General features: G+C 45.5%; 3 pseudogenes; all 3 read right to left on the reverse strand.

Annotated features, from left to right (window-relative positions):
• Positions 1-5,629: 5,629 nt before the first annotated feature.
• Positions 5,630-7,276, reverse strand: LOC132864586 (zinc finger protein 239-like; annotated as a pseudogene).
• Positions 7,277-7,614: 338 nt separating this feature from the next.
• Positions 7,615-11,099, reverse strand: LOC132864585 (zinc finger protein 850-like; annotated as a pseudogene).
• Positions 11,100-11,540: 441 nt separating this feature from the next.
• On the reverse strand, positions 11,541-14,557 carry LOC132864556 (zinc finger protein 271-like; annotated as a pseudogene).
• Between the last annotated feature and the right edge of the window lie 114 nt (positions 14,558-14,671).

The following is a 14,671-nucleotide window of genomic DNA, read 5'->3' on the forward strand; positions in this document are numbered from 1 at the left end:
GTGTCTCGCTGCTTGTGTTGCTTGACCTTAATGCAGCATTTGATACCATTGATCATTCCATTCTTCTGGATAGACTAGAAAATGTTGTGGGAGTTAAGGGAACGGCCCTCTCCTAGCTCAGCTCTTATTTAACTGATTGTTATTAGTATGTTGATATAAATGGTGATATTTCTAGATGTACTGAGGTAAAGTTTGGTATTCCACAAGGTTCTGTCTTGGGTCCACTGCTTTTTTCTTTATATATGTTACCTCTGGTGATATTATTCGTAAACATTGTATTAGTTTCCGCTGTTATGCTGATGACACACAGTTGTATGTTTCTGCAAAACCTGATGAGAGACACCAGCTTTATAGAATTGAGGAATGTGTTAAGGACATTAGACACTGGATGCTTATTAACTTCCTCCTGCAACCCGCTGGAAATGCACAATGGGCTCTGCACTCAGCACTTGACTTTTACGGACTGTCCACTGAAGATGGTGTCTGAGGAACACCAAATTCAGGTAAGGTCACTGCCTTTATATTTACTATTCTACACACTCTATTCGTGCACTTTTAGAGCTAGAAACACCTCGTTTTGTTTGTAGGAACCCTCTACTCACTTCCACAGAACTGTCATGTTGTTTTGAGCTTTGCAATGGTTTTAAAACTAGTGTTTTGTATCAGCAAAAAGACATGCCCCGTGCACTGCCGTGTTAGCACTTTCCGGTTGAAATCACAAAAAACTAATTTTCTCAAAACACATCCGATTGATGTGATTGTGATAGCAACTCAACGTATGCACTCCCAATAATGCGAGAATAGACCTAAAAAGCATTTCACTCCGGAGTTTTCCTTTAAAGTAGTAAATTACCTTCTGTTGGCGTCTGATCAGGGCTGTGTCTCGCTGCTTGTGTTGCTTGACCTCAGTGCAGCATTTGATACCATTGACCATTCCATTCTTCTGGATAGACTAGAAAATGTTGTGGGAATTAAGGGAACAGCTCTCTCCTGGCTCAGGTCTTATTTAAGTGATCGCTATCAGTATGTTGATATAAATGGTGATATTTCTAGACGTACTGAGGTAAAGTTTGGTATTCCATAAGGTTCTGTCTTGGGTCCACTGCTTTTTTCTTTATATATGTTATCTCTGGGTAATATTATTCATGAACATTGTATTAGTTTCCACTGTTATGCTGATGAGACACAGTTGTATGTTTCTGCAAAACCTGATGAGAGACACCAGCTTAATAGAACTGAGGAATGTGTGAAGGACATTAGACACTGGATGCTTATTAACTTCCTTCTGTTTAACTCTGACAAGACTGAAGTACTTGTACTCGGACCACATGCAGCTAGAAGTAAGTTTTCTGATTGCACAGTAACTCTGGATGGCCTTTCTGTTTCTTCAGGTGCAGTAGTAAAAGACCTCAGAGTTATTGACCCCAGTCTTTCATTCGAAACTCACATTGATAACATTACCCAGATAGCCTTCTTTCATCCCAGAAATACTGCTAAGATAAGAAATTTAATGTCACTACATGATGTGGAAAAAACTAGTTCATACTTTTGTTACCTCCAGGTTGGATTATTGTAATGCCTTACTGTCTGGATGTTCCAAGAAGTGCATAAACAATTTCCAGTTAGTTCAAAATGCAGCAGCAAGAGTCCTTACTAGAACTAGAAAATATGACCACATCACCCCTGTCTTATCCACACTGCATTGGCTCCTAATCAAATTTCGTATTGATTATAAAATACTACTATTGACCTTTAAAGCACTGAATGGTCTCATCACAGTACCTGAGTGAACTTCTGCTCCTCTATGTCCCGCCACGCCTACTTAGATCAAAAGGTGCAGGCTATCTGCTGGTACCTCCCATAGTGAAGGCTACATCAGGGGGCAGAGTTTTTTCATATAAAGCCTCACAGTTATGGAACAGCCTTCCAAGTAATGTTCAGGAATCAGACACAGTCTCAGTGTTTAAGTCTAGGCTGAAAACATATCTGTTTAGTCAAGCCTTTTGTTAATGGTGTTTATGAGGTAAAGGTGTAGATCTGGAGGGTCCTCAGACAGAGTGTTTTGGTAAACTGGGATGTATGGATGCTGTCAGTCCCTACTCGCTTGCTCACTTGAGTTTGTTGACAGTGTAGTGGCTGGCTGCTTTATGTTCTGGGACTCCCTCATGCCTGTGTTACTTTCAGGCTCTCCCCTTTTAGTTATGCTGTCATAGTTAGTTGCCAGAGTCCCTGCTTGTACTCAGTGCAATATGTATACTGTTCCTACTTATTCAGGTGACATTGGGCATACCCAACAACCTGTGTTTTTATCTCAGTTGTCTCCCTCCCCCAAAATCTGTCCCTCTGAGTTACATGTCGGTCCTGGGATCGAGATGCTGAACCTCTTCTGCTCCTCAGACCTGCCTGATCCATCCTGGTGCCCTGTGTCTGGTTGGAGTCTCATTGCATCGCTCCTGTGGAGGGCGGCCCCATGTGGACAGTTGGGGGTCACACCTGGAGGACGCTCTGGACTCTTGCAGTGGTGCTTTTGTGGCTGGGGACTGCAGTTGACTTGTTGACTTTGGGACTGTGGTTGTTGTGAACGGTTTTGCTCTCGGGTCTCCATCGGTGGGGGTTTATAGCATCAACAAAGCTGACTTTATGTTAGGACTGTTAATTTTATAGTCATGTTGTCTGTTGTTGCCCGGATGGGGATGGGTTCCCTTTTGAGTCTGGTTCCTCTCGAGGTTTCTTCCTCATGTCGTCTGAGGGAGTTTTTCCTTGCCATCGTCGCAACAGGCATGCTCGTTGGGGATAGATTAGAGATAAAATTAGCTCATATTTTAAGTCATTCAAATTCTGTAAAGCTGCTTTGCGACAACGTTTATTGTTAAAAGCGCTATACAAATAAACTTGATTTGACTTTCAGGAAATGCACCTTCCAAGAGCAATCCTATTCAGCCATGTACCAGAAGAGGGAAATTGGAGGGTCTTGGATGCAGATCACGAATGCAAAATTCCAAGTTCCTTCTACTTAATACTGGCTTCCTTTGCATTCTTTGTCTCATCCTGGGACTTGAGCATATCTCAGTAAAATAAACAAATTAATAAATAAGTAAATAAATGAATGACTGATAAACTTAAAGTCTTCTGGGCAAATGCTGATCTCATCTCATTATCTGTAGCCACTTTATCCTGTTCTACAGGGTCGCAGGCAAGCTGGAGCCTATCCCAGCTGACTACGGGCAAAAGGCGGGGTACACCCTGGACAAGTCGCCAGGTCATCACAGGGCTGACACACAGACACAGACAACCATTCACACTCATACCTATGGTCAATTTAGAGTCACCAGTTAACCTAACCTGCATGTCTTTGGACTGTGGGGGAAACCGGAGCACCCGGCGGAAACCCACGCGGACACGGGGAGAACATGCAAACTCCGCACAGAAAGGCCCTCGCCGGCCACGGGGCTCAAATCCGGACCTTCTTGCTGTGAGGCGACAGCGCTAACCACTACACCACCGTGCCGCCCCGCAAATGCTGATATTTTTTTCAATATTTCCTTTTATTGTGAAGGATAATGTTTATGTCCAATTTATCATAGAATAACTGAGATGAGACTGAACTGGCTGCATCAACTGCTAAACTGACCGTATTGCAGGCCTCAGATCTGTAAAGTTCTTCTCAAGCACCCTCAGATGGCATGAACTATCTCAAAAGGGAAAAATGGAAATGGCAATCCAACAACGTCTTAAATCCTATAGTGAAGGAATACAATCTGTGATTCTGGAAGCCAACAAAACAAATCAGTGCGATGAAGGGATCATTTCAATCTAATGACCCACAATTACCAGATGTGCAAAGAAAGGAAATGGAACAGTGGTCTGAGGCTGCCTCAAAGCAGTGGGACAATCCCAATGAGCAACAGCAAGAAACCAATACTATGGGAACATTATAACAAATTTGTTGCCAGCCAACAATGGCACCAATGGAGGGTGAGCAGAGGCAATTCTCATATCAGCAAATTGGTCAATATTCATCTAGTGACCTCCTTACCATCATGCACAGACAAAATGACTGCATCTTGAGTGTGACAACAGTACATTGTCCCTGCCACCCCAAGAAATTCCCATATTTGAAAGGAATCCACTCCAGTAAAGGGCATTTATCAAAGCCTTTGAACAAGGAATGGAGCAAAAGGCAAGAAAGGCAGACTGCTTGTACCATTTGGAGCAGTTTACAAGAGGACGACCACAAGAACTAGCGCACAGCTGACAGCAGATAGCTCCTGAGCGAGGCTACAGTGCTCAGCTTAAATGAGTACACCCCCTTTGAAAAGTAACATTTTAAACAATATCTCAATGAACACAATTTCCAAAATGTTGAAAAGATAAAGTTTAGTATAACATCTGTTTAACTTATAACGGGAAAGTAAGGTTAATAATATAACTTAGATTACACATTTTTCAGTTTTACTCAAATTAGGGTGGTGCAAAAATGAGTACACCCCACAACAAAAACTACTACATCTAGTACTTTGTATGGCCTCCATGATTTTTAATGACATCACAAAGTCTTAATAATGTCTCTGACAATTAATTTGTTGTCTAAAGATACAACCAGGTTTGAGAAATTCCGCAAATTCAGAAACAACTTCAGAATTTAAACCACGGGTCTGTAAATAATTAGTTGAATCAACTGCGTAGATTTTTTTTTTTTTAGCGACATACATTAGGATAAAGAACTTCAAGCATACTGAATTTTTGTTCAGGGTTTTGTACAATTCCTAGATTATAAACAACTTTGATGCCTTGTCCTCAACCAGTGAGACGAGGTGGATGCATATAGTTGGACGAGCTTCATTTAAGTGCTCCGTACTCATTTGGTTTGATTGACATTTCCATTAAACATTAAAATCCTGATCAGTAATAATTCCATGAACAATTAGTCTCATGCTGCAGTACTACACTGATGTTACAGTTAATTCATTAATTGTATGGTGGTAAGTAATGACTACTTACGAGCAAAAGAAAACATTAACAGTCTCATTTTAAACATCACTATAAGGTTACATATTTTAAAACAGTCATAGAACACAGATCTACAGCCAAAATGCTTCTGAAATAAATATAGTCAAACTTTACTAATTCTGGATCGCTGAGAACGAAAATGAAACTTAAAATTGTTCATTGGCTTGTTTTCAAGATTGGCTCTATGAATAAATCTGAGTGGGTTTGGATAGAACTTACTTTTTTGGCAAAACAATGAATGATGCAATCTGAAGCCGGTATTGCATCATACATGACATTAGGTTATTCTTAGAAGTCACTGATGATGCAATCATACGTCAACTGACATCACTCTGCTGAACAAACTGGTCTTATATCAGCTCAAAAAAAAAAAAAAAATTCATACAGTGCTAGGCACTCGAGATCAAGTCTTTGCTTGACAAGAGATGCTCCGTTTCATGAATACAAGAGACAAGCTGCCAATAAATAAATAAAAACCCACTGTGTACACACAGAATAAGGACGAAACCTATAGAGTACTTATACATAATTGGTTTTTGCAATTTGGTTCATAATACATTTTATTTATATGAACCTTTTGCTGATTTTCTAGTGTTACATAAAGAGAACAGGTGAAACATGTAAACGGACCATAAACACATGAAGAGACCTAGTTTTACAATTTGTATTTAAAACATTATGATCCACACAATGTACATAAGTATAAAATTTAAAATCTTAAATATCTTGGAAGCCATAGCCAATCAGCTGATTAACTGTCACTTCTAATTCAACACACCAAATTTCATAATAGCCAATTTAATCTCTGAAGCAGACAACTTCTGAAAAATTGCTGACCAGTGTAACATGAACAATAAAGTTCAAAGTACAGGCCATTTTCAGTCAAAACTGGAACAACCATATTTAATTTGACAATTTTAAATCATGCAATGTCTCTGAGTTAGTGCACTTGAAGGTCTTAAATGTAACTAAACAAGCAAAAACATCTTTCCACACTGTGAGCAGTGATACGGCATCTCTCCTGAGTGAATGTGCTGGTGTTGCTGGAGATTACTCTGATGAGTAAAACTCTTCCCACACTGTAAGCAGTGATACAGTTTCTATCCTGTGTGAATGCGCTGGTGTGTTTGGAGATTACTCTGCTGAGTAAAACACTTCCAACACTGTGAGCAGTGAAACGGCTTCTCCCGTGTGAATGCGCTGGTGTGTTTGGAGATGACTCTAATGAGTAAAACTCTTCCCACACTGTGAGCAGTGATACGGTTTCTATCCTGTGTGAATGTACTGGTGTGTTTGGAGATGACTATGCTGAGTAAAACTCTTCCCACACTGTGAGCAGTGATATGGCTTCTCCCCTGTGTGAATGCGCTGGTGTGTTTGGAGATTACTCTGACGAGTAAAACTCTTTCCACACTGTGAGCAGTGAAACGGCATCTCCCCTGTGTGAATGCGCTGGTGTCGGTGGAGATGACTCTGCTGAGTAAAACTCTTCCCACACTGTGAGCAGTGAAACGGCATCTCCCATGTGAATGCGCTGGTGTGTTTGGAGAGCACTCTGATGAGTAAAACTCTTTCCACACTGTGAGCAGTGATGCGGCTTCTCTCCTGTGTGAATGCGCTGGTGTTGCTGGAGATTACTCTGACGAGTAAAACTCTTTCCACACTGTGAGCAGTGATGCGGCATCTCTCCTGTGTGAATGAGCTGGTGTTGTCGGAGATGACTCTGATGAGTAAAACTCTTTCCACACTGTGAGCAGTGATAAGGCTTCTCTCCTGTGTGAATGCGCTGGTGTGTTTGGAGATTACTCTGATGAGTAAAACTCTTCCCACACTGTGAGCAGTGAAATGGCTTCTCTCCTGTGTGAATGCGCTGGTGTCGTTGGAGATTACTCTGCTGAGTAAAACTCTTCCCACACTGTGAGCAGTGAAACGGCATCTCCCATGTGAATGCGCTGGTGTGTTTGGAGATTACTCTGATGAGTAAAAATCTTCCCACACTGTGAGCAGTGATATGGCTTCTCCCCTGTGTGAATGCGCTGGTGTTGCTGGAGATTACTTTGCTGAGTAAAACTCTTCCCACACTGTGAGCAGTGAAACGGCTTCTCCCCTGTGTGAATGCGCTGGTGTCTTTGGAGATTACTCTGATGAGGAAAACTCTTCCCACACTGTGAGCAGTGAAACGGCATCTCACCTGTGTGAATGCGCTGGTGTGTTTGGACATTAGTCTGAGGAGTAAAACTCTTCCCACACTGTGAGCAGTGATACGGCTTCTCTCCTGTGTGAATGCGCTGGTGTGTTTGGAGAGCACTCTGACGAGTAAAACTCTTTCCACACTGTGAGCAGTGATACGGCTTCTCTCCTGTGTGAATGCGCTGGTGTGTTTGGAGAGCACTCTGACGAGTAAAACTCTTTCCACACTGTGAGCAGTGATGCGGCTTCTCTCCTGTGTGAATGAGCTGGTGTTGTCGGAGATGACTCTGATGAGTAAAACTCTTCCCACACTGTGAGCAGTGATACGGCTTATCTCCTGTGTGAATGCGCTGGTGTCGTTGAAGATGACTCTGCTGAGTAAAACTCTTTCCAAACTGTGAGCAGTGATGCGGCTTCTCTCCTGTGTGAATGCGCTGGTGTCGTTGGAGATGACTCTGCTGAGTAAAACTCTTTCCACACTGTGAGCAGTGATACGGCTTCTCTCCTGTGTGAATGCGCTGGTGTCGTTGGAGATGACTCTGCTGAGAAAAACTCTTCCCACACTGTGAGCAGTGATGAGGCTTCTCTCCAGTGTGAATGCGCTGGTGCTGTTGGAGATGACTCTACTGAGTAAAACTCTTCCCACACTGTGAGCAGTGATAAGGCTTCTCTCCTGTGTGAATGTGCTGGTGTTGTTGGAGATGACTCTACTGAGTAAAACTCTTCCCACACTGTGAGCAGTGAAACGGCATCTCCCATGTGAAGGCGCTGGTGTGTTTGGAGATTACTCTGATGAGTAAAACTCTTTCCACACTGTGAGCAGTGATACGGCTTCTCTCCTGTGTGAATGCGCTGGTGTTGCTGGAGATTACTCTGACGAGTAAAACTCTTTCCACACTGTGAGCAGTGATGCGGCTTCTCTCCTGTGTGAATGCGCTGGTGTTGCTGGAGATTACTCTGACGAGTAAAACTCTTTCCACACTGTGAGCAGTGATGCGGCTACACTCCTGTGTGAATGCGCTGGTGTTGCTGGAGATTACTCTGACGAGTAAAACTCTTTCCACACTGTGAGCAGTGAAATGGCTTCTCTCCTGTGTGAATGCGCTGGTGTCGTTGGAGATTACTCTGATGAGTAAAACTCTTTCCACACTGTGAGCAGTGATATGGCTTCTCTCCTGTGTGAAAGCGCTGGTGTCGTTGGAGATGACTCTGCTGAGTAAAACTCTTCCCACACTGTGAGCAGTGAAACGGCATCTCCCATGTGAAGGCGCTGGTGTGTTTGGAGATTACTCTGATGAGTAAAACTCTTTCCACACTGTGAGCAGTGATACGGCTTCTCTCCTGTGTGAATGCGCTGGTTTAGTTGGAGATGACTCTGATGAGTAAAACTCTTCCCACACTGAGCAGTGAAACGGCTTCTCTCCTGTGTGAATGCGCTGGTGTCGTTGGAGATTACGCTGATGAGTAAAACTATTCCCACACTGTGAGCAGGGAAACGGCTTCTCTCCTGTGTGAATGCGCTGGTGTCGTTGGAGATGACTCTGCTGAGTAAAACTCTTCCCACACTGTGAGCAGTGAAACAGTGTCTCCCATGTGTGAATGCGCTGGTGTGTTTGGAGAGCACTCTGACGAGTAAAACTCTTTCCACACTGTGAGCAGTGATGCGGCTTCTCTCCTGTGTGAATGCGCTGGTGTTGCTGGAGATTACTCTGACGAGTAAAACTCTTTCCACACTGTGAGCAGTGATGCGGCTACTCTCCTGTGTGAATGCGCTGGTGTTGCTGGAGATTACTCTGACGAGTAAAATTCTTTCCACACTGTGAGCAGTGATGCGGCTTCTCCCGTGTGAATGCGCTGGTGTGTTTGGAGTTTACTCTGATGAGGAAAACTCTTCCCAGACTGTGAGCAGTGATGCGGCTTCTCTCCTGTGTGAATACGCTGGTGTTGCTGGAGATTACTTTGCTGAGTAAAACTCTTCCCACACTGTGAGCAGTGAAACGGCTTCTCCCGTGTGAATGCGCTGGTGTCTTTGGAGATTACTCTGATGAGTAAAACTCGTTCCACACTGTGAGCAGTGATGCGGCTTCTCTCCTGTGTGAATGAGCTGGTGTTGTCGGAGATGACTCTGTTGAGTAAAACTCGTCCCACACTGTGAGCAGTGATACGGCTTATCTCCTGTGTGAATGCGCTGGTGTCGTTGAAGATGACTCTGCTGAGTAAAACTCTTTCCACACTGTGAGCAGTGATGCGGCTTCTCTCCTGTGTGAATGCGCTGGTGTTGTTGGAGATGACTCTGCTGAGTAAAACTCTTTCCACACTGTGAGCAGTGATACGGCTTCTCTCCTGTGTGAATGCGCTGGTGTCGTTGGAGATGACTCTGCTGAGTAAAACTCTTCCCACACTGTGAGCAGTGATGCGGCGTCGCTCCTCTGTGAATGCGCTGGTGTGTTTGGAGAGCACTCTGCTGAGTAAAACTCTTTCCACACTGTGAGCAGTGATGTGGCTTCTCTCCTGTGTGAAAGCGCTGGTGTCGTTGGAGATGACTCTGCTGAGTAAAACTCTTTCCACACTGTGAGCAGTGATAAGGCTTCTCTCCTGTGTGAATGTGCTGGTGTTGTTGGAGATGACTCTACTGAGTAAAACTCTTCCCACACTGTGAGCAGTGAAACGGCATCTCCCATGTGAAGGCGCTGGTGTGTTTGGAGATTACTCTGATGAGTAAAACTCTTTCCACACTGTGAGCAGTGATACGGCTTCTCTCCTGTGTGAATGCGCTGGTGCTGTTGGAGATGACTCTGCTGAGTAAAACTCTTCCCACAGTGAGCAGTGAAACGGCTTCTCTCCTGTGTGAATGCGCTGGTGTCGATGGAGATTACGCTGATGAGTAAAACTATTCCCACACTGTGAGCAGTGAAACGGCTTCTCTCCTGTGTGAATGCGCTGGTGTCGTTGGAGATGACTCTGCTGAGTAAAACTCTTCCCACATTGTGAGCAGTGATATGGCTTCTCTCCTGTGTGAAAGCGCTGGTGTCGTTGGAGATGACTCTGCTGAGTAAAACTCTTCCCAGACTGTGAGCAGTGAAACGGCATCTCTCCTGTGTGAATGCGCTGGTGTCGCTGGAGATGACTCTGATGAGTAAAAATCTTCCCAGACTGTGAGCAGTGAAACGGCATCTCTCCTGTGTGAATGCGCTGGTGTTGCTGGAGATTACTTTGCTGAGTAAAACTCTTCCCACACTGTGAGCAGTGAAACGGCTTCTCCCCTGTGTGAATGCGCTGGTGTCTTTGGAGATTACTCTGATGAGTAAAACTCTTTCCACACTGTGAGCAGTGATACGGCTTCTCTCCTGTGTGAATGCGCTGGTGCTGTTGGAGATGACTCTGCTGAGTAAAACTCTTCCCACACTGAGCAGTGAAACGGCTTCTCTCCTGTGTGAATGCGCTGGTGTCGATGGAGATTACTCTGACGAGTAAAACTCTTTCCACACTGTGAGCAGTGATGCGGCTTCTCTCCTGTGTGAATGAGCTGGTGTTGTCGGAGATGACTCTGACGAGTAAAACTCTTTCCACACTGTGAGCAGTGATAAGGCTTCTCTCCTGTGTGAATGCGCTGGTGTGTTTGGAGATTACTCTGATGAGTAAAACTCTTCCCACACTGTGAGCAGGGAAATGGCTTCTCTCCTGTGTGAATGCGCTGGTGTCGTTGGAGATTACTCTGATGAGTAAAACTCTTTCCACACTGTGAGCAGTGATATGGCTTCTCTCCTGTGTGAAAGCGCTGGTGTCGTTGGAGATGACTCTGCTGAGTAAAACTCTTCCCACACTGTGAGCAGTGAAACGGCATCTCCCATGTGAATGCGCTGGTGTGATTGGAGATTACTCTGATGAGTAAAAATCTTCCCACACTGTGAGCAGTGAAACGGCTTCTCCCCTGTGTGAATACGCTGGTGTGTTTGGAGATTACTCTGATGAGGAAAACTCTTCCCAGACTGTGAGCAGTGAAACGGCATCTCTCCTGTGTGAATGCGCTGGTGTCGCTGGAGATTACTCTGATGAGTAAAAATCTTCCCACACTGTGAGCAGTGAAACGGCTTCACCCCTGTGTGAATGCGCTGGAGTGTTTGGAGATTACTCTGATGAGGAAAACTCTTCCCAGACTGTGAGCAGTGAAACGGCATCTCTCCTGTGTGAATGCGCTGGTGTTGCTGGAGATTACTTTGCTGAGTAAAACTCTTCCCACACTGTGAGCAGTGAAACGGCTTCTTCCCTGTGTGAATGCGCTGGTGTCTTTGGAGATTACTCTGATGAGTAAAACTCTTTCCACACTGTGAGCAGTGATGCGGCTTCTCTCCTGTGTGAATGAGCTGGTGTTGTCGGAAATGACTCTGTTGAGTAAAACTCTTCCCACACTGTGAGCAGTGATGCGGCTTCTCTCCTGTGTGAATGCGCTGGTGTCGTTGGAGATGACTCTGCTGAGTAAAACTCTTTCCACACTGTGAGCAGTGATGCGGCTTCTCTCCTGTGTGAATGCGCTGGTGTCGTTGGAGATGACTCTGCTGAGTAAAACTCTTTCCACACTGTGAGCAGTGATGCGGCTTCTCTCCTGTGTGAATGCGCTGGTGTCGTTGGAGATGACTCTGCTGAGTAAAACTCTTCCCACACTGTGAGCAGTGATACGGCTTCTCTCCTGTGTGAATGCGCTGGTGTCGTTGGAGATGACTCTGCTGAGTAAAACTCTTTCCACACTGTGAGCAGTGATGCGGCTTCTCTCCTGTGTGAATGCGCTGGTGTGTTTGGAGATTACTCTGCTGAGTAAAACTCTTCCCACACTGTGAGCAGTGATACGGCTTCTCCCGTGTGAATCCGCTGGTGTTGCTGGAGATTACTTTGCTGAGTAAAACTCTTCCCAGACTGTGAGCAGTGATACGGCTTCACCCCTGTGTGAATGCGCTGGTGCTGTTGGACATGACTCTGCTGAGTAAAACACTTCCCACACTGTGAGCAGTGAAACGGCTTCTCTCCTGTGTGAATGAGCTGGTGTCGTCGGAGATTACTCTGATGAGTAAAACTCTTTCCACACTGTGAGCAGTGATAAGGCTCCTCTCTTGTGTGAATGCGCTGGTGTCGTTGGAGATGACTCTGCTGAGTAAAACTCTTCCCACACTGTGAGCAGTGATACGGCTTCTCTCCTGTGTGAATGCGCTGGTGTCGTTGGAGATTACGCTGATGAGTAAAACTATTCCCACACTGTGAGCAGTGAAACGGCTTCTCTCCTGTGTGAATGCGCTGGTGTCGTTGGAGATGACTCTGCTGAGTAAAACTCTTCCCACACTGTGAGCAGTGAAACAGTGTCTCCCATGTGTGAATGCGCTGGTGTGTTTGGAGAGCACTCTGACGAGTAAAACTCTTTCCACACTGTGAGCAGTGATGCGGCTTCTCTCCTGTGTGAATGCGCTGGTGTTGCTGGAGATTACTCTGACGAGTAAAACTCTTTCCACACTGTGAGCAGTGATGCGGCTTCTCTCCTGTGTGAATGCGCTGGTGTCGTTGGAGATGACTCTGCTGAGTAAAATTCTTCCCACACTGTGAGCAGTGATGCGGCTTCGCTCCTCTGTGAATGCGCTGGTGAGTTTGGAGAGCACTCTGCTGAGTAAAACTCTTTCCACACTGTGAGCAGTGAAACGGCTTCTCTCCTGTGTGAATGCGCTGGTGTCGTGGGAGATGACTCTGCTGAGTAAAATTCTTCCCACACTGTGAGCAGTGATGCGGCTTCGCTCCTCTGTGAATGCGCTGGTGAGTTTGGAGAGCACTCTGCTGAGTAAAACTCTTTCCACACTGTGAGCAGTGATACGGCTTCTCTCCAGTGTGAATGCGCTGGTGTCGTTGGAGATGACTCTGCTGAGTAAAACTCTTTCCACACTGTGAGCAGTGATACGGCTTCTCTCCTGTGTGAATGCGCTGGTGTCGTTGGAGATGACTCTGCTGAGTAAAACTCTTCCCACACTGTGAGCAGTGATACGGCTTCTCCCCTGTGTGAATCCGCTGGTGTTGCTGGAGATTACTTTGCTGAGTAAAACTCTTCCCAGACTGTGAGCAGTGATACGGCTTCTCCCCTGTGTGAATGCGCTGGTGTGTTTGGAGATTACTCTGATGAGGAAAACTCTTCCCAGACTGTGAGAAGTGAAACGGCATCTCACCTGTGTGAATGCGCTGGTGTGTTTGGAGATTACTCTGATGAGTAAAACTCTTCCCACACTGTGAGCATTGATACGGCTTCTCCCGTGTGAATGCGCTGGTGTGTTTGGAGAGCACTCTGACGAGTAAAACTTTCCACACTGTGAGCAGTGATGCGGCTTCTCTCCTGTGTGAATGCGCTGGTGTGTTTGGAGAGCACTCTGACGAGTAAAACTTTCCACACTGTGAGCAGTGATGCGGCTTCTCTCCTGTGTGAATGAGCTGGTGTTGTCGGAGATGACTCTGATGAGTACAACTCTTCCCACACTGTGAGCAGTGATACGGCTTCTCTCCTGTGTGAATGCGCTGGTGTGTTTGGAGATTACTCTGATGAGTAAAACTCTTCCCACACTGTGAGCAGTGAAACGGCTTCTCTCCTGTGTGAATGCGCTGGTGTGTTTGGAGAGCACTCTGACGAGTAAAACTTTCCACACTGTGAGCAGTGATGCGGCTTCTCTCCTGTGTGAATGAGCTGGTGTTGTCGGAGATGACTCTGATGAGTAAAACTCTTCCCACACTGTGAGCAGTGATACGGCTTCTCTCCTGTGTGAATGCGCTGGTGTCGTTGGAGATGACTCTGCTGAGTAAAAATCTTCCCACTCCTGTGAGCAGTGATACGGCTTCTCTCCTGTGTGAATGCGCTGGTGTCGTTGGAGATGACTCTGCTGAGTAAAACTCTTCCCACACTGTGAGCAGTGATACGGCTTCTCCCGTGTGAATGCGCTGGTGTCGTTGGAGATGAGACTGCTGAGTAAAACCCTTCCCACACTGTGAGCAGTGAAACGGCTTCTCCCGTGTGAATGTGCTGGTGTGTTTGGAGATTACTCTGATGAGTAAAACTCTTCCCACACTGTGAGCAGTGAAACGGCTTCTCTCCTGTGTGAATGCGCTGGTGTCGTTGGAGATTAGTCTGATGAGTAAAACTCTTTCCACACTGTGAGCAGTGATACGGCTTCTCTCCTGTGTGAATGCGCTGGTGTCGTTGGAGATGACTCTGATGAGTAAAACTATTCCCACACTGTGAGCAGTGATACGGCTTCTCTCCTGTGTGAATGCGCTGGTGTGTTTGGAGATTACTCTGATGAGGAAAACTCTTCCCAGACTGTGAGAAGTGAAACGGCATCTCACCTGTGTGAATGCGCTGGTGTCTTTGGAGATTACTCTGATGAGTAAAACTCTTCCCACACTGTGAGCAGTGATACGGCTTCTCCCCTGTGTGAATGCGCTGGTGTGTTTG

Source organism: Neoarius graeffei, chromosome 17 (assembly GCF_027579695.1).
Source record: "Neoarius graeffei isolate fNeoGra1 chromosome 17, fNeoGra1.pri, whole genome shotgun sequence".
Classification (NCBI taxonomy): domain Eukaryota; kingdom Metazoa; phylum Chordata; class Actinopteri; order Siluriformes; family Ariidae; genus Neoarius; species Neoarius graeffei.